Source organism: Mytilus edulis, unplaced genomic scaffold (genome assembly GCF_963676685.1).
Source record: "Mytilus edulis unplaced genomic scaffold, xbMytEdul2.2 SCAFFOLD_444, whole genome shotgun sequence".
Lineage (NCBI taxonomy): Eukaryota > Metazoa > Mollusca > Bivalvia > Mytilida > Mytilidae > Mytilus > Mytilus edulis.
The window spans coordinates 16803-36913 of NW_027267177.1; the positions used below are offsets into that span (position 1 = coordinate 16803).

Sequence of the window (20111 nt, forward strand, 5' to 3'; positions counted from 1 at the left end):
CCCATTGGAATTCCAATAACTTGACGATATACGGAATCTCTAAAGCGAACAAAAATGTTATCAAATAAAAATTCAAGCGCATAAATAGTATCAAAGCATGTCCAATTGACATAGTTCTTTTGTTTATTGCTACTAAAAAATGATCGCAAAGAGTTTGAACAAATGTACTCGCATTCCGACTTTTTAAATGCCCAGTTAATTAGGGATGTGATTTTTTTCTTAATAAGAATATGAGGCAAAGTGGAATATAGAGTAGAAAAATCAAAACTTTGAACAGATTTAAAATCACCAATATATGCATGCAATTTATCAAGTACTTCCAACGAGTTTTTGACACTCCAAAAGTAATTAATTCCACTATTTTCAAAGGCCTTATTTGAACAATTTATTATCAGGTTTTTTATTGTACCAAGTGTACTAGTAAGTAAAACAGACAATTTAGTAGTTGAACAATGGACAGTGGCGGGTCCAGGGGTGATCTGGGTATAGGCACCCTTTTTTTTTGGAGATCAATGCATTTGAATGGAAACATATAGTTGGAACCCCCTCCTTGTGTCCTGGATTGGGAACCCCCCTTTTTTTAAATGGATGGATCCGCCACTGCCCCTCATGCAGTCGGACAAGATGGACTGATTTTCAATAACCTATCTATTAAATGTTATCATTTTCTACTTATGTTACTTTAAAAGAAGTAACCAAAATCAATATATGCGTAATCTGTCCATATGTTAGTGTCATATATTATTAACTATTTTAAAGCCAATCGAGTAAAATTCGGATCTATACTGACCGGCTTTAGAAACGCAACACTAGATTATTTTTGTGTTATTTTTGAATGAATGTGTCCCCTTCAAAAGCGATGACTGCATGTTACAAACGCCAAAATAATTGTCACAAAGGTCAACAAAGTCTGTCTGATATGTTTTGGGTTCTTTTTTGCACCTTCTGGTTTTGCATTTGTTCAACCCATTAATTGGTTTTGGCAATTATGCGGTCGGAACTTGAGGGCTTATAACGTTTTCCTTCAGTCGATTCTTTGGCAATTCAGTTGATGGGAAACATTTATAGCATGAATCTGTACTCAATGGCACTCGGCAATTTTATTAGCAGTTGACGTTGCGGCCGTAAACCTGTCCGGCAAATGACGTTGCGTAATCAAATTCTGTTGACGTTTCATTGTCTCTAAACGTTTATCTGTTCATTGATGGCCAGCAACAAATCTTGTCTACTTGTATCGTTGTCGGAAGGACAGTAAGACGAGTTTCTGAAGTCATACAGTATGGTTGCAGCACGTTTATGTTTTAATGTTTGCAGTATTCCTAAGGGGTAATTCAGTTTTTTGTTTCTCAGTCTTGGTTAAATGGAGATGCAACATTTTTAAACTGGTTAAAGTGAGGCAAAGGATTGAAAGAACTGTTTCACAAAGCAAAACAACCGAAACAATCTTTCATGGGTCCAAAATTTCGCTTTAAGAAATTCGTGCGACTTAAAAAATTCGGTATGTTCAATAACCACAGGTTAGTCAGATTTTGATTTTTTTGTACGGAGAAATAAGTATGATAAGCATGGAAAGTAGTTGTAAGAAAATAAAACAAGATTTAGTTAAAAAAATCAACAAAATGAGTGTTGCGTTTCTAAAGTCGTTCAGTATATAAATGTATGCTTTGCTTAATATACTTTGATATAATTGATGGAATACTTTTCACATATCGATTGTTTGTACAACTTTTATGAGAAAAAAAACCGTATGTGCCTGCCCCAAGTCAGGAGCCTGTAATTCAGTGGTTGTCGTTTGTTTACTAGTATGTGCTAAATATTTGTTTTTGTTCATTTGTTTTATATAATTAATGCCGTTAGTTTTCTCGTTTGAATTGGATTTTATTGTTATTTCTGAACCTTTTATAGATGACAATGCGATATGGACTTTGCTCATTGTTGAGGGCCGTACGGTGACCTACAGTTGTTAATTTCTGTGTCCTTTTGTGGACAGTTGTCTCATTGGGATTTATACCACATCTTCTTTTTTAAATGTATCATTATTGAACACATACATATCGTTATCTAGGTTCTTCTATTTTAATTGTATATATATATATATATATCTACTACCCCTTTCGAATAAACAAAGAATGGTACACAAAGAAGCTTTTTTGTCTTCTTGTCTACTGCAATCCAACTCCTGTCCATGTTTGCAGCATATGCATTTTAAAATGTGAGTCTGAAACCTAGACTCTTGAGTAGCCTAGACATGATAGTGATAGTCTAGACTCATGAGTCATGTCTAGACTATCTGATCAGGATCAGACTTATCCCAGTGGAAGTGGGAATGTCTTTGCCACATGGTTTGCTATGTCTTTGTTACACTCTTTCAATAAAAATCAGTTTTTGGCTACACCATATTCATCAAAAATATCATTATTTCCTATCCTTCTGCACATTTGTTGATTTCCCTCCTTCTGTTATTGACACTAAATCTACCTTTTATTGTGAAGAGTTTTACAAAGGGAGATAATTTTAGCTATATTTTTCAGTTTTTCATCTTTTATTCAAATAAGCTTATATCAAATTGCAACCAAAATCCCGTTAAGGAATACTAGTTTGTAGTGAACCATAACATTTAACAAAATATTTTTTCAATTTGAGTGACTTTTGAGGTTTTATGGACATTTTCAGTACAGGCTGATTTCAAATTTAAGAAAAACACAATTATGTCAATAAAAATAAAAACAAAAATAAAGGTTGAAATAAGATCCAAATTACAGTTTATTTTAGTAGAAAGTCTGAATTTTAAGGCCAAACAATTTTTTTTGTCATATAATACTTTGAACTATTCAATAAAAAAAAAACCAAAAATGTCTATTTTCAACAACATTTTCCAGCAAATTTGGTACTAAACTAGAATTGCCCTGGATTCACATAATTTGAGATAAAGTGTCATTTTTTAACCATAGAACTATTAGATGTACTTAATACTTTACTAGGAACCCAAAATCAGCTGAAAATTCCACAACCCCTTTCATAATTTTTTTTTGATTTTGCATGGTTTTCTCGTAGACATCCATTTAAATACAATACATTTCAAACAAAGATAAGAAAAAACAAACGAAAGTGGTAATTATTTAACAATTTTGCATTAGTGTTAATGCTAATCTTACAGTGCAAGATGCATGCAGTACACTTAAATTCAAATAATGCCGTGACAGTTTATTGCGATATTTTTTGTAACAGTTCAGTGGCGGGTCCATCGGTGTTCTGGGGATAGGAACCCTTTTTTTTGGAGATCAATGCATTTGAATGGGAACATATAGTTGGAACCCCCTCCTTGTGTCCTGGATTGGGGACTCCCCCCCTTTTTTTTTAAATGAATGGATCCGCCACTGCCCCTCATGCAGTCGAACAAGATGGACTGATTTAAATAACCTATCTATTAAATGTTATCATGTTCTACTTATGTTACTTTAAAAGAAGTAACCAAAATCAATATATGCGTAATCTGTCCATATGTAAGTGTCATATATTACCAAACACAATGATAGTCAAAGTTTCAACAGGACATTCACGAAACTTAGGCAGCAATCATTTCATTTTCAGGGGGGGGGGGGGGGGGGGGGGGCTATGGTTTTTTTTTTAAAGTTTGTTTCTAATTGTTCTGCCACTATATGTAATGCTAAAATTGAAATGAAAGAAAAAAATGTTTTCGACCTGTCTCCAAAAAAATATTGTCTTTCGCCGAAGGAAAAAAATCCATAGCCCCCCCCCCCCCCCCTCCACCGAAAATCAAATGTTTGCTGGCTTAGGCATGTGTGGATAACTTTTATTCTTTAATAGTTAGTTTAAATAATTGTATATACATTTATTTACATAAATCTCTATGAAACCAGTTTTTGACAACTATTATTATAAAAGTTTCAATCGCCATTCAAAAAGTGTTTTCTTTTTAATTATTTTAAGTCATTTACGTTTCACTAAATAAATATCTGTTCACGTTGCAATGATCACAAATAAACCAAATATTTGGATTTTTTCGTGAATTATTTGTCGTAACTTATTGTAAAAATTTGTATGTGTTCCTGTTTTCTCCTATTTTTCGCACATATACTGTCAGTCGAAATAGAAAGTACAATGATGTATTTTTAGTTTATTCTATTTTTAGATCATGTTATTACTACGCATATGGGCACTATTGCCACGATTACCTGAGGGCACCGATTACCTTAGGGCATACAGCAGCGGACCTAACTGCCATCTGCGGTCGGAATTACTTTTTTGGGGTTTACACCAAAGACCCAAAAAAGCAAGGAAATAGCAATGAATTGACGCTGATAATATACGATTCGAGTTATTCAAATTTCAGTGACCTTTTGTAATTTTTCGATAGGTTTTCTTCAAGTTTGCATTTTATTAAATGTAGAGTTAAATAAATTATTAAAATGAATACTTTATATTAAAAGTCGAAACTGCAAGTGGAAACGAAAAGACTGCTTGAAAAAAAATCTACCATAAGACTTATTCAAATTATTTAATTGCTTTTTCCCCCAGGTTAAGATATTGGAAATTTATTATCAATATTTGCCAGAATAGAAATTGGCGTATTGTTATCGTTTACTTTTCTACATTGGCTACAGGTATAGGGGGAGGGTTGAGATCTCATAACTTGTGACATGTTAAACCCCGCTGCATTTTTGCACCTGTCCGAAGTAAGGGGCTTCTGGCCTTTGTTAGTCTTGTATCATTTTTAATTTTAGTATTCTTGTGTATAATTTGGAGTTAAGTATGGCGTTCATTATCACTGAACTAATATATAATTATTATGTGTATGGGGGCCAGCTGAGGGACGCCTCCGGGTGTGGGAATTTCTCGCTGCATTGAAGACCTGTTGATAACCTTCTGCTGTTGTCTGTTCGATGGTCGAGTTGTTGTCTCTTTCCCACATTCCTCATTCTCGTCCCATATGTTTTGTTCAAGGATAAAAAAAAATATGGTTACTCAACGTCCAACATTCAAGACGATAAGATAATATAACGAGAACATAATAATGTGAAATGATTATTTGCCTTGATTTGTACAAGACACTTATACTGAGGCTAATTATCAACGTGCTAGTACACAATCAATCTGACTCCAAGCAGAACAGTCTTTGCTCTTTTCCCTTAATGCTACGTGGTTATTTGAGAAGCCTCAAACACCTATTTTACAACCATGATTTGAACACACGACCCCTAGACAAACACGCTACTACGTGACCACCGATACGGTGTTCCATTATCATGAAATAAGTGTCTACATTATGGTGAATTTATAAACAAGCTGCATACCTGCATTATGGAACAATTTACAAGTGATAAATGTACATATGTCAAAGATGATTGTTCATATCTTACGGCAATATTGCTTAGTAGGAAGATCATGAAGATGTTGTATGATTGCCACTTTGTCAAATCTTAAAGAGACCAAATGACACAGAAAGTAACAGCTATTTGACACAGTACGGCCTTCAACAATCACCAAAACCCATACCGCATAAGTAGCTATTAAAGCACCGAAATGTCAAATTTAAACTATCCAAATATAGTTAGCCAGATGCCCAGTTGCTTGTAGCATCTAAACAAAAGACTCCAACGAGCCTGTGTCGCTCACCTTGGTCTATGTGCATATTAAACAAAGGACACAAATGGATTCATGACAAAAATTGTGTTTTGGTGATGTTATTGTAGATCTTACGTTACTTAAATTGTTGCTGCTTACAATTATCTCTATCTACAATGAACATTGCCATTAAAGCGGGTTGTTTGGCATGCCCACCATTTTTTTTCTTAAAATGTCCTGTACCAAGTCAGGAAAATGGCCATTGTTATATTATAGTTCGTTTCTGTGTGTGTTACACAATGTGTATGTTGTGTTTCTGTTATGTGTTCTCTTATATTTGATGCGTTTCCCTCAGTTTTAGTTTGTAACCAGGATTTGTTTACTTTCTCAGTCAAGATAATAACCGAAAGCTGCAAACATTTCTTAAAATTAACTATTCAGAGGCAGCAACCCAACAACAAATTGCCTGATTGGCCTAAAACATTCAGGTCAAATAGATCTGGGTCTAATGAACATTTGTATCCTCGTCAGATATGCTCTAAATGGTTTCAGAGATATGAACCGAAAAACCGCATTCTTCTAATTTTAGCCATGTTAGCCATTTTAGTTCACCGGCAGGGTCATCGGACACATTTAAAAAAAAAATTACCCTATTGATGATTGTGGACAAGGTTGGTTCAATTTGTCTCATTGTTGAAGGCCATACGGTTACCTCTTATTGTTAATTTCTGTGTCATTTTGGTCTCTTGTGGATAGTTGTCTCATTGGCAATCATACCACATCTTCTTTTTTTATATATCAGTAGTTATAGAGAAGATTTTTGTAAAAGTTTTAAAAAATTTGACTATAAAGGTCAATAACTCTCAACTGACCATTTTTGTCATTTTGACATATTTTGCTGAACATTATTGAACATTATTGCTGTTAACAGATTATCTCTATCTTTAATAATATTCAAGATAATAACCAAAAAAGACAAAATTTCCATAAAATTACCAATTATGGGGCAGCAACCCACAGCAACCCAATAATGGGTTGTCCCATTCATCAGAAAATTTCAGAACAGATATATCTTGACCTGATTAACAATATGATCCGGCGTCAGATTTACTCTACATGCTTTGGTTTCAGAGTTGTAAGCAAAAATCTACATTTTACCCCTATGTTCAATTTTTAGCCATGGCCGCCATCTTTGTAGGTTTGCCGGGTCACTTGACATTCTTTTCAGTTAAATACACAAATGATGATTGTGGCCAAGTTTGGTTGAATTGGCCCAGTAGTTTCAAAGGAGAAGATTTTTTGTAAAAGTTAATGGACGACAGATGACGGAAGACTAAGGATTCCAAGTGATGAGAAAAGCTCACTTGGTCCTGTGGGCCAGGTGAGCTAAAAAATGACTAAACTCTTTATCATCGTAATAATAAAGTAATAGCACATCATCAAAAAAAGATTTACCATGCAATTTCATAATCTCTTCATGTTTGACCTTAACACCTAAAACTCAGTAGAGATTTCCATGTACGGTATTCTTAAAATGTATTCTGGTGCATTAACATATGTTGGGCTTTGAACTATTTCTCATTACAAAATAGACAAATAGATAAACAAAATACATTATTATCAACTGATCGATCTGTTACTCAATCAACCGAATTATCCGAACTTGTACCTGAAAAAACAATGAGATTAGTTACAAATTTCCATTAATAAAGCAGCTATAATAGCTATAGGTATCTTAATAGGGTTGTTTCTGTCAATTTAAAAAAACAAACTTGGAGGAATATACGTTCATCGGCTAATTGAATATATCGGACAATCAGATATTTTTAGCTGACATTTTGGGTATCCGATTGGCCGGAGTCTACTGTAGTAAAGGCCATATGGATGTCTGTAATGGCTTACATCAAAATTTACTAGTTTTTGACTATGACCCTTCTCCATAGATTGATTTTTAAGATTGACTTAAAAAGAAACAAGTAAAAATTATATATATGTTTATTTCCTGTGTGTATGCTAATTGTTTGAATAACAACATTTATAAAAGTCTGTGACTGTCATTCTCTATCAGCACACAAATACTAAGTATATTTCTCTCAAGTCAGCTTCTCTGTGTTACAGTTCCATATATGTCCATTCTAGAAGAAAAAATCATTAATTAATAGATTTATAGTATATGTACTGTATTGCATATCATTTTAAATCAAAGTTTGGTATTGTCTATTTGACTTTATGAAGGATCAGAATAGTTCATACAAAAATAAGAAAAAAAAACCAATTCATAATGATACATGAACAATAAAAAAAAAACCCACCTGTGATCAAATTCAGAACATATCAGGAGATCATGTGCAAAAATCTAGTAAAATATAACATATATTTTTTCACATCTTAATTTGAAGCTATTACATATTGATCTTATCTCCCTTTGCAACTTCAATGTACTACAGAATGTAATTTAAAAGCTAAAATTATATTTCACAAGGTATTTTAGAGCTTTGTTTAAAGAAAACTAGTTTGTAGAATGCATAGAAAAACACCATTCTAGAAGAAATAATTCAAAATCTGATATAATATATATATATTTATGTGTTTAGTAAAATAAAACATGCGTCGGTCTAAGATTTTGATAAGTGCAATTTATACTATAGCTAGAAACAAGCATGAGAGGAGGCCACTAAAAAGAGCATATTTTCCTTAAATATTTAATTTTGACAAATGTTACTAAGCCTTCAATAATTTTTCTTCAACCCATTCATTTTTTCTGCTTGAAAAAAAGTTTTGATAAAGGAAATGTGATACTGTAAACCAACTTTTTTTCGCGGATACTTTATTTCGCGTTTTATCCTTTCTTGTCTATTTCGCGGCTATTTAATTTTGCGATATTCTAATTTCTGGATATACAATGATGTAGTTTAATAAGGAAAGATCTAAGATAAAGCATATTCGCGACGATTTATATTCGCGTTATTTTCCTACTCGCGAAAGTCGCGAAAATAAATCGCTCGCGAAAAATAAGTTGGTTTACAGTATATATACAGTCTGCACCAAAATCTTTTCTCAACTACTAGTCCAAAGTCCAATATTCTGACATTTTTCTTATTGGTTCAAACAAAGTTTTGCAAAAACTTACTAGTCCAAAAGAAATTTTACTTGTCTGGGGCTTCAGATATGCAGAGATATTTTTTATACATAAAATTAAGAAAGGAAATGGGGAATGTGTCAAAGCGACAACAACCAGACCATAGAGCAGACAACAACTGAAGGCCACCAATGGGTCTTCAATGTAGCAAGAAACTCCCCCACCAGGAGGCGGTGTCCAGCTGGCCCCTTAAAAAACATGTATACTAGTACAGTGATATTATACATGCATGTTTATAGTGGCTCAAATCTTCAATTCTCTCCAACTTCAAATCATGTAAAGAAAAATCACAAATTTATAGATATTTGAAGAATATGTGAGCAAAAATTTGTTCCTGTGAAAAAAGTTCCAGTGGAACTAATATCACAGGAAATATGTTCTGGGAGAACTTTTTTCACAGATGATTTCTATATAATTTGTTCCATCTCTATAAAATAAGTTCCACACTTTACCTGTTGAAATAAGTACCGGGTTGGTGAAATTTGTTCCTTCCTCAGTGAAATGAGTTCCAGGTTTATGATATTTGTTCCTTGACCGGTGAAATAAGTTCCTTGACTGTGATATATGTTCCACTGGTTGAACAAGTTCTCTTATATAATGAGAATTTGTCATCAGTGAGTTTAAAGTTATCATTCAATTGCTTTATAAAATTAAGTATTATATCAATAATAAATGAAAAGTAAAAGTGAAAATCTTTTAATTCGGATCTTGTGGAGTATAGCATATGTAAAGCAAATGTTTAGTTATATACTCCGTAAAAATGTAAAATATGACACTTTCAGCCAGAAAAGAGAAGAATAAGAAAAATCATTTAGAAAAAGAGTATATATTAGAAAATGAACATATGTACTTATTTGAAATGGACATAGTGACTGATCAATTATATAAAAAGACACACTCTTTTGAAACTGTGCCATGAACCAAGTACATGTATGACTAGAAAACGGGGTAATGCTAGTTAACAGAAACCAAGAAGGAATACCAAATAAAACATAAATACAAAGTATGATACATTACCATTGCTTTTATTCCTTATTTCCATGCTATAGTTACAGTCATGCCTTTAATTGCAAAAGTATTCCATGCAAACATACTCAGTACAGCATTATAATAATTTAAATGTAACAAGAAAACGTTTTTCTGTGCAATATGTTGCAAATGTACTTATTTTCTGATTCTTTCTGTGAAAAAAGGTTTGAGCGGAACTTTATCATTGATTTTATTTTTAAATAAATACATGTTTGTTTAAAACTTTAATATATAACAGGAACTTATTTAACTTTAAAAAAAAACTTAATATTGATTTGAACAAAATTCATGGAGCTATGATTTTTGTTCCAGAATTTATTTCACATTTAATCATAAAATTTAGTTACAGCAAATTTTACAATGCTGGAACATATTTTCTGTGAAATAAATTCCAGTGGAACATATTTCTGTGAAATAAATTCCAGTGGAACATATTTTCTATGAAATTAGTTCCGGCGGAACAAATGTCACACTGGAACAAACTTTTTGTTACAAATACACATGATTAGTGACAGATTTCAATATTGAGTTGCTATAAATTTGCTTTAGTTTGTCATTTTTTGCCAAAATTGAATGTAATATTATGAATGAAAGAGTAAGATCAGCAAAACTGTTTATTTTCATACTTAAATATTGTTTTTATGGTACTCCGAACAGACTATTTGACAAAAATAATCAAAATTAGCTGATTTCTCATTTACAGTCATATAAAATTGCACATTAGTTTACTATCAAACCGACATTCAAGTACAAAAGTAGGGTTTGTTCAACCCTACCTATATTTCTAGCATATTACAGAAATAATCAGTTTTAATGAGGACTAAATTTCATGGTCTAAAATTGACATTTCACATTATTTTATCTGTTTCAAAAGATTGCAGTATTTTACATTTACATATGATTATATGACCTTAGTTTTTCATTAAATTTTATTTTTTTAAACTAGAAACTTAATTTACACTTTAAATATGAATTCACTTGTCCTATTTTGACAAAAAAATGATGTTGTAATATATGTACATGTATGTATGTATGAGGGTCTGGATTTGGGGGGGGGGGGGGAGCTGTTATTCTGTATCAGTAAACATTTAATTTTCACCCCTTTTTTCTCTTATCTTCAAAAATTAACCTGGCCCTTTTTTCTCTTATCTTTAATCATTTAACCCATCCAAACCCTCATGTATACATTCAAAATTCTAATTATTTTATATATAAGACTATTTAAAACTTACCAAAAGATAAAATACTATTAAAATTAACATTTCCCACGATAAATTTTTAAAACTGCTACTTCTCACATCTCCTGCCTGTCCTGGCACCTCATGTTATGACAGCTGTGTCATGATAATCAGTTACTTAGTACAAGAAACCTAAAAAAATAATTATCTATCATCAGAATCAGCACTATATATTTTAAAATATACAGCTAGTCAACAAAAGAGGGGTACTGATCATGATTTCCCCCTGCACTTTTCTGTGTCTTTACCGTCAGCCTACACATGCAAGTCTTAAAGGAGGGAAAATTGAAGACAGGGACACCAATGCAAAATAGCATAAATTCAATAAAAACACAAAAATTAAAAATATATAATCATATAATATAAGGTTAGTGGAATATAACAGTATTATATATGCCTCGTTTTCTGTAAACTAGCCATTAGTAGCTAGATGATCCAACCGATAAATGGAATGTACATGTACATTTTGTGTACATTTAAAAAAAAAAAAGTGATTATGCATTGTACTTGTACATTTTTGTAAATTAAAATACATGATTCTGGCATTTGAACATAACTATTAGTATTTGCAGCCTATTATCTATCTATCTATCTCCCTTTTAAGGAGTGGACACATTCTTGAGTGTTACTGATATATACTCCAGCTTATAAATGTTTAATTGTTTAGAAATTATAGACACAGAGAAAAATGTTTGTACTGTTTGTCAATATGCCGAATCCAAATAAAGTTTTACTTACTTACTTTACAAATACAAATCCTTGATCATGCCAATGCCACACAATAATGATAATGCAGTGGGTTTTTTTAGGGGAAGGGGGTGATCCTACCATCTTTAATATCCAGCACACTATTTTCTGTCTATGAGAATAAATTTATGCATGCCACAGTATGGTACCGCAGCTAGAATAAAGTGTGATACTTTTTTTTTGAAGTACCCCCTCCCCCTTTTTAAAATTTCTGTTATTTCTCCTTCCAAGAAACGGTAATTTGGATTATTGTCCACCAGCGATCAGACCTGACTCCTATGCAATTGAATTCTGTCATATACATTGATTTAAAATAGTTATATCGTTTAATATAAGTAAAATTCATACCTGCATGGTTTGTACGCTGGCGGCCGCCAACTTGGAAAACGTAAACAAAGTAGTTCGCATGTACGCACTTTCAACAGAATGACCAAACGGCTACAAATTGGCGTAGGTTAAAAAATGAACCGTTAAAGTTAATACAAAAACATGTTTTAAATATATGTTTATGCAATTAACGAAAAAATGTATGCATGCGCTGCGGATGCTTAAACCCCAATGTACATAGACACGGACTATTTGATAACAAGTTTCATATTTCTGACTTTGTACAGGACATTTTAAGAAAAAATGGTCGGTTGAATCTAATGTTATGGCTAGCTAAACATCCCGCTTATACAGTGATGTTAATACATATCGTTAAAATGACAACACTACGCGACAGTGTTGTTAAAACTATCACGAACTATGAACCTAATAGATTATATATACGTTTCATATATGAAAAAAACTAGCGCTGTTTTATGATACGACGTAGTTGACCTATTTGTTTGAACATTGCTAGCGTTCAGATATATAAAAACAAAACGAAATCCTTTAATGCATTTCTTGTTACTGAGAAATAACATAAAAACCTTATTAGCGCTGGTGGCTTATAGGTTTTTGATAAACGGAAGAAATAAAACAACATACATTCTTTGTTAAAATAGATGTCCTAGATGGTATTAATATGTAGAGAAAAAACTACTTTATCTTAATATCAAGATAAATGAAACATCCTTGTCGTCTCTGCTACATAATGCTCTTAAAAATCGTTTCACTAATTGTATTGCTAAAACACGTGCTATATCTTCACGTACTTTCCTAACCTTATACAATTCTGTTGTTCAATTTGATTTTAAGTTATTCTTTATAGCAATGAAACTGAGATTTGGAGGAAGACTGTTTTACCACTGTCCCAGGTTAGTGGACGGTTGTGATCCCGCTAACATGTTTAACACCGCAACATACTGTATGTATGTGCCTGTCCCAAGTCAGGACCCTGTAATTCAGTGGTTGTCGTTTGTTTAAGTGATGCATATTTGTTTTTGTTAAATTTTTACATTAAATAGGCCGTTAGTTTTCTCGTTTGAATTGTTTTACATTGTCATTTCAGGGCCTTTTATAGCTGACTATGCGGTATTGGCTTTTTCCATTGTTGAAGGCCGTACGGTGACCTATAATTGTTAATTTATGTGTTATTTTGGTCTCTTTTGGAGAGTTGTCTCATTGGCAATCATACCACATCTTCCTTTTTTTATAAAGAGCGTTCGATTATGAAGGAAGTTTCTATGTAGTTTGGTGTATTGATGTGAATGACATAATTTTTAGTTGCTTAGAGATAATATGAAATGTTATAACCTTACAATGAGCCGACAAGAAAATCATTACCAAAACTAACGAAAGATAATAGAAATGATACTAGAAAAGGCCTTAGAGTATAATTTGATCTTATCTGTATATTGGAATTATATATAAGTCATAAAAAGGACCAACTGGCAAATTTAATATATACCGGATCGTCTTTAATTGACGATACTGCGCAGATAAGACAAATATTATACAAGTTTTAAGATTTGCACAACGGAAATTTTATAATCATAAATGTATATGGAACTGTGAATACCAAATCTCGTTAACCAAATTGAAGTTTGAAATTTCATATCTAACTTTCTCCTTCGAGACAGTCATTATCAGCTACATGTATTACCTACCGACAGTTCAAGCTATAATAATCACAAAAGCGCTGAACAAAAGAAGTGCTATTCGTGTATTAGGAACCTACTGTTGCCTTCAAATATAAATGTTCTTTGAGTAATAAATATTCTTTTAAAAGCCCCACACATGCAGAAAATTGTCTAGTTTTGACAGCAAATCACCTATCATATGGATCCAAATCCATATTAGATTGTGCGTATCGCATTGAGTCGGGGTTACACAGTTACCATCTATATATCTACGTTGAGTTTGTTTAGATCTTACTTTTAACAAATAGTTATTCAATCAGTAGCGATATGAAGATGGAATAAAAGTTAAAAAAAATCTGTACAATATGTTGACATCGTAAAGATAACAGGCATATTAATATTAAAAAATGACACTAATTCCAAAACTGGCTTAACAAAATATATGTTGAGTCTTCTTTGAATGTTCGATAGAGACCGATTCCTAAATTGGTTTCAGTTCGGAGCTCACTACAGGTTTTCTCTTTAAATGTAAATAGATAGCAAACACAAAATATCTTTTTGGGGATATATGCATCGGGCTCAAAATCAATACGATGTATCTATTTGCAATGAACATTCAGGGTTGTAGTTTTAAGGGGTTACCAGCGAAGCACAGACTTGTCAAAAACAATGAATCGGCGGCTTGTGCTTTCATCTTGCCTTATCTTATCTGCACAAAAAATATTCGTACTATGGCTCAACACAAACGATCTACTTTGATATTGTTCACAAAATAAAAATTGGTCATTATATGGGTTACCGGTACATGGCACGTCTGCATAGTTAATAGAACAGAATATAAGATATAGTCTATAAATACGTGTCACGAAATCACTACTTTTAGACGGAAAATCTAAGATCCAAAGAGCATCGTTCTTCTTGTTTACCATTAGTTTATGGAATTGGCAACATATTTGTATTGAACAATGATATTTTTCATAGTTATAAAATGTTCTTCGGAAATGCTGTTTTTACATTCATAACGTAATGAGGTATGTGTAACTGTCAAGATATACGCATATATATATTAAACAGTAAACACTATCTATACCGTTACCTATTTAATTAACACGACTAGTGCCAAATGTGGAACAAAATCTGCTTACCCTTTCGGAGCACCGGATAATTCCAAAATTTTGGGTTGGGTTCGTGTTGCTCAGTCTTTAGTTTTCTATGTTTTGCTTGTGTTCTATTGTTGCTTTGTCTTTTTAGCCTTGGCCCTGTCAGTTTATTTTCGTTGTATGCCTCTCAAAGTCCTTTGGTTTGTTTCGCCTCTCCTTAAACATGTATTATATGTACGCAGTTTTAGTGAAATACATTTATTATTTAAGCCATTTTGAGAAACAATTTGTTATGCGTTTTTTTGTCAATAGACACGTCTTTCGTAGGATAAAAAAAGCAAATGCATAAAAAACATAAAATGAAATATATGATACACCAAAAACTTCTGAAATACAAATCATAGAACGTTTCAATTTTGTAAATGAATTCATCTATATCACCACTGTCAATAAATAATCAAAGATTTCTAACGAGATTGTAAACAACAATTCCTCAATCTCATATACATAAGAATAACGACCAGCAGATGAAACAATGTCAGGAATATACACAATTCTTAGAAACATAAACAAATATCACATTTGTAATAAAAAAAAATACTGACCAATTACCAAGCAATAAATGATTTCTGTTATTAAAATGTCATGGTCTATTTCATATTTTAAACATTAAATATGACCTAATAACAAGTTTAATAATATCCGTGATTGATTGACAGACATCACAACAGTTCTGTAGAACATCTGCCAGTTAATGTTCGTGTTTTGCCATGAATTTGTCAGCATCTCTTTGCCTTATGAGTTTCTGTATTCCTTTGGTAAAGTCTGTTATTTGTGTATAGGGATAAATCTAATTATAAGTGAAAATAGAAAGCGTGCCATAGCAGCTCCGTTATATTTTATCGCAGCTTAATCTGTAAATGTTTTCTTTTCTGTGTTACTGAGTATCAACGAAATAACAATCTTTTACATTAAACCCAAAATAAAAAAAAATAAAAAATCATCACTTCTGAAAAAAATTATTTTGAATATAAACATATAATAAATATACTATAGACACCAATAAAAATTTACAAAAGGCCAAAATGGTCCATGTCCCAAAAGGCGTTCTATTTCTAAACTTTTTGTTTTTTTTTTGTTTTTTGTCTTTATATGAATGACGAGGGATATTGGGTACATTTTTCCAAATTTTCCAAAACTAAAGAGTAGTTAAGTTCTGCAAATGATTTCGGGGACAATGTTTTCTATGAAAACAATTGAATTTTACTGATAAGAAAACAAATAATTTTGTTAACTTTGTATGATAGAATCTACACGGGCATACACCTGAAATTGACGTGCATAATAAGTAATTGGAAGTGTAAATCACGAAACGTACCTAACAGGATTATGATGACAAAAACGTATTAAATTCTTCTGGTAAAATATATTTATTTTTTGGGATTGAAATTGATACTATCTATTTGAATGCTAATAATAGGAAACTAAAATTTATTTATTGTAATAAAGTAAAAAAACGACAATGACAAATTTCCTATTTTTTTTAGCATTGCATATTTTTTCCGCTGAATGCGTCATAGTTATTTCTAGTGATCATTAGTCTTAGTAAATAGCTTGCAATCCTTTAAAATAACATCTGTAAAGCTCTTGAAATCTGTCCAAACACTGGTAAAAATCGTGTTATTTTTCTAGTGGTAAGCTGTGATGCAGTTAAATATAAATGTAGTAATCAGTACGAGAATGGACCGTTCCTACGATCCAATTTAGATCAATAACAAACGTTTCATCTTTGTCAAACTGTCTGAGTTCATGCGTTATTATTACCTCAGAAGAATATTACTATATCGAATTAAACAGTTTCACAATGGTGACGAACACTTTGGTAATTTAAAAAAAAATGAAGTAAAATGAAGAAGATTCTGCCGGACTTTAGAAAACCTTATTGATGTCACAGAAAAAATACAACACCTTAACGATAAATAAATCATAAAGAATATAGACACAAGAAACAACAGAGAGAAGACACTACAAAGTAAAGCTGAGTTAAGCTCATCTCTTCGATAAAAAAAAGAGAAACATTTGGTTCAACTATTCTACTGGTGACTGAAGTATATTGTTTTGGTGTGAGACAACGATACACAAGTTTGAACTCGAATTTATCATCACAGTATGATAAACAGAAACACTTGTAATTATCAAATGAAAATCTCCCATTTGTAAAGAAAGTTTCAAGCTGAATATGTTTTCAAAACAAAACGTTTATTTTTATTATTTAAGCCATAAACTTATCTAAGGAAGAAACTATTTTTGAATACAATTGATATCTATAACAATTATTAATAAAGTTCTTTACACAACTATTTGTCTAAACTTGATATATTATTTTTTGTTTAAAAAAAACTTAACGTAGCTTTATTAACCCCTTATCAAGACTCAAAGCAATCTAATTAAAAACCAATCTCTCATCGCTCCTGTTTTCTGATATGTCGCGGCGTGGGAGATCTAACGAAACCCGCTTTGAGGTCACGATTATCGCAAGACTGTCGCACGACTGTCACAAGACCAACTTGCGACAAACCTACGACAGTACAATTATACTTTTTTTTCTGTCTTGTACCTATCGTGGGACCATCGGGGATATGTCGATATGTTTTTTAATCTTCGGTTGAAACACCTTTTAAAAAAGGCTGGGTCTGCCCTGGTATGTACCCATAGGTAGTCCAGTGGATAGTTTACATTCATGAAATATTTGTCACTGGTCATTAGGCAACCAATAATCTACCAATTTATGACGAAATATATCAAATTGCTTTAATTAATAATTTCCCTTCAAAAGATTCATGGTTGACTCGTTTTGTGTACAAAGTAATTGCATGAAAGATAAAGGATTACAGATTTTGATGTAGTTGTATTTTAATCAAGGTATAAAGAACCATAAGTGTTACTCTTTATTTTAATGAAAGAAACTTTTAATCGTAAAAAAAAATTGGATCAAAGACGATTAGTAGGATGTTAAGAATTGATGTTCACAATAAAACTATTGAAATCCTTTCATTAAATGTACTGTGGTATAAAAACAAAACTTTTGTATCCTGAATTTAAGTCATTATTAGATAACCATGACATTGTTTGTTTAACAGAAACAAAACTAGATGATGTAGACGAAATAGATTGGTGATAATTTTATTTTTCATTATAAAAACAGAAAGAAGCTAGCAAATCACAAATCTGGTGGTATTGCTTTGGGTTTTTAAAAATATTTAGACAAGTATATTAAATATATTCAGTCAGACTGCCAATTTGTACTTTGGTTTAGTATAGACAAAAAAGTTTTAGATTTACCAAAAGATGCTATTTTGGAATTATATATATCCACCGATAAATACTTCATATACATCAGAAGATGCATTTACTGAAATTGAATTGGAATTACAAATTTTTTGTAGTAAAACAAACTATATTACTATGCTTGGCGATTTTAATAGTCGCACGGGAAATTTGTCTGATTTTTATAACATTGATAAAGATAGTTCTTTTGAAAATAATTTCACAGATTATAATGAATTAAGTGATGTTGATGTTTTAGATGAACTTGGTATACCAAGGCTGAGAAATAGTATAGATACTGTAGTAAATGGGTATGGAAGAAAATTTATTGATTTTTGTAAAAAATAACAGAATGTTTATTCTTAACGGTAGACTGGAAGAAAACAAAACAGGTAGTCCAACTAGTAGAAATTCTAGCGTTATTGACTATGCGTTGAGTTCTACTCATTTTTTATACAAACATTTGTAAACTTGAAGTGTTAAATTTTTGTAAACTATTTTCAGATGTACACTCTCCTTTGTCTCTTCAATTGTATACAAATAATGAAATAAAAGACAAATTGTTAACAGAAACATTTTGTTGTGGTGACGAAAGAGCAAATAAATGGAAAAATGAAAAATGTAATGAGTATAAGAACAATATACTAGATAGAAATAAAGTTGATGATATATGTAATAGATTGTCTGCATATGTAAATGATGTAAATAATGTTACTAAATATGATATGAATAACATTGTTACTGATATTTGTGATACTTTAACCGAATCTGCCAAGGCAACATTCGGAACTTCGACATTTAATAAAACTATGTTTAAGTGCTCAAAGAACCAGTTTAGTAAAGACTGGTACAATAAAGATTGTAAAAAAGCGCAACGAGAATTTAGAAAATCTCAGAGGTTATACAAACATTATGGGTCGAACATTTTTAAAGAACGACTTAGACAAAGTGAATTGCATTATAAAAAAGTTATGGATGTTAATATCAAGAATCATAATACTGAAATGAGTAAAAAGATGAAGGGATTGAAAACAAAAAATCCAAAAGAATTTGGAAATTGTTCAATAGAGGTAGAAAAAGAGAGAAAAGCAATATTTCACTGCAAAATTTATTTGATTTTTTCAAGGACTTAAACAAAAATAAGTTCGAAAATGAGTTTTTGATAGAAAACGATGTAAATTCTGATACAGTAAATGAAAATTTGAATTGTCCAATAACCGGGATGAAATTTTGAAAGCTGTAAAAAAAGCTAAAAATAATAAATCACCGGGTGAAGACCAAGTAATTAATGAATATATTGCTTCTTCTCTTGATTGTATGGTTGATATTTATGTATATTTATTTAATATTGTATTTGATACGGGAATCTTGCCTGAGGCTTGGCTTATTGGAAATGTAATACCTATTTTCAAAACAAGGGGAGTAAATTAGACGCCAAAAATTATAGACCGATTACACTTTTGTCTTGTCTAGGGAAAGTTTTCACGTCAATTCTTAACGACAGACTTGGGGATTTTATTGAAAATTATAACATCTTAAACGAAAACCAGGCAGGTTTCGGCAAGGTTATTCCACAACAGATCATGTTTTTTCATTACATGCTTTATTTGAATTATTGCGGGTGAAAAAGAAGAAATTATTTTGTGTATTTGTCGACTTCGAAAAAGCTTTTGATTTTATTCATCGAAACTCATTATTTTTTAAACTGATATTAAACCATGTGAACGGAAAATTTCTAAGAATTATTAAAAATATGTATGATGATGTCAAATCTAAAATTGTTCATAATTCAGAAGTTTCTGATATTTTTGCTTGTGAAACAGGAGTTAGACAAGGGGAAAACCTTTCTCCTTTGCTTTTCTCCCTGTATCTAAATGATTTACAAGAATTTTTAGAAAACTCTAATATTGAAGGAATTCAGTCTGTAACAAAAGATATT

General features: G+C 31.6%; 1 long non-coding RNA gene across 1 annotated transcript; it reads right to left on the minus strand.

Moving 5' to 3' along the window:
* Window positions 1–7572: 7572 nt before the first annotated feature.
* LOC139504949 (uncharacterized) lies at window positions 7573–12233 on the minus strand. The gene is made up of 3 exons (XR_011659464.1): window positions 12088–12233; window positions 10987–11124; window positions 7573–7721 (listed from the first exon to the last, which is right to left on the minus strand). It is a non-coding gene; the product is annotated as an uncharacterized lncRNA (long non-coding RNA).
* Window positions 12234–20111: the final 7878 nt, after the last annotated feature.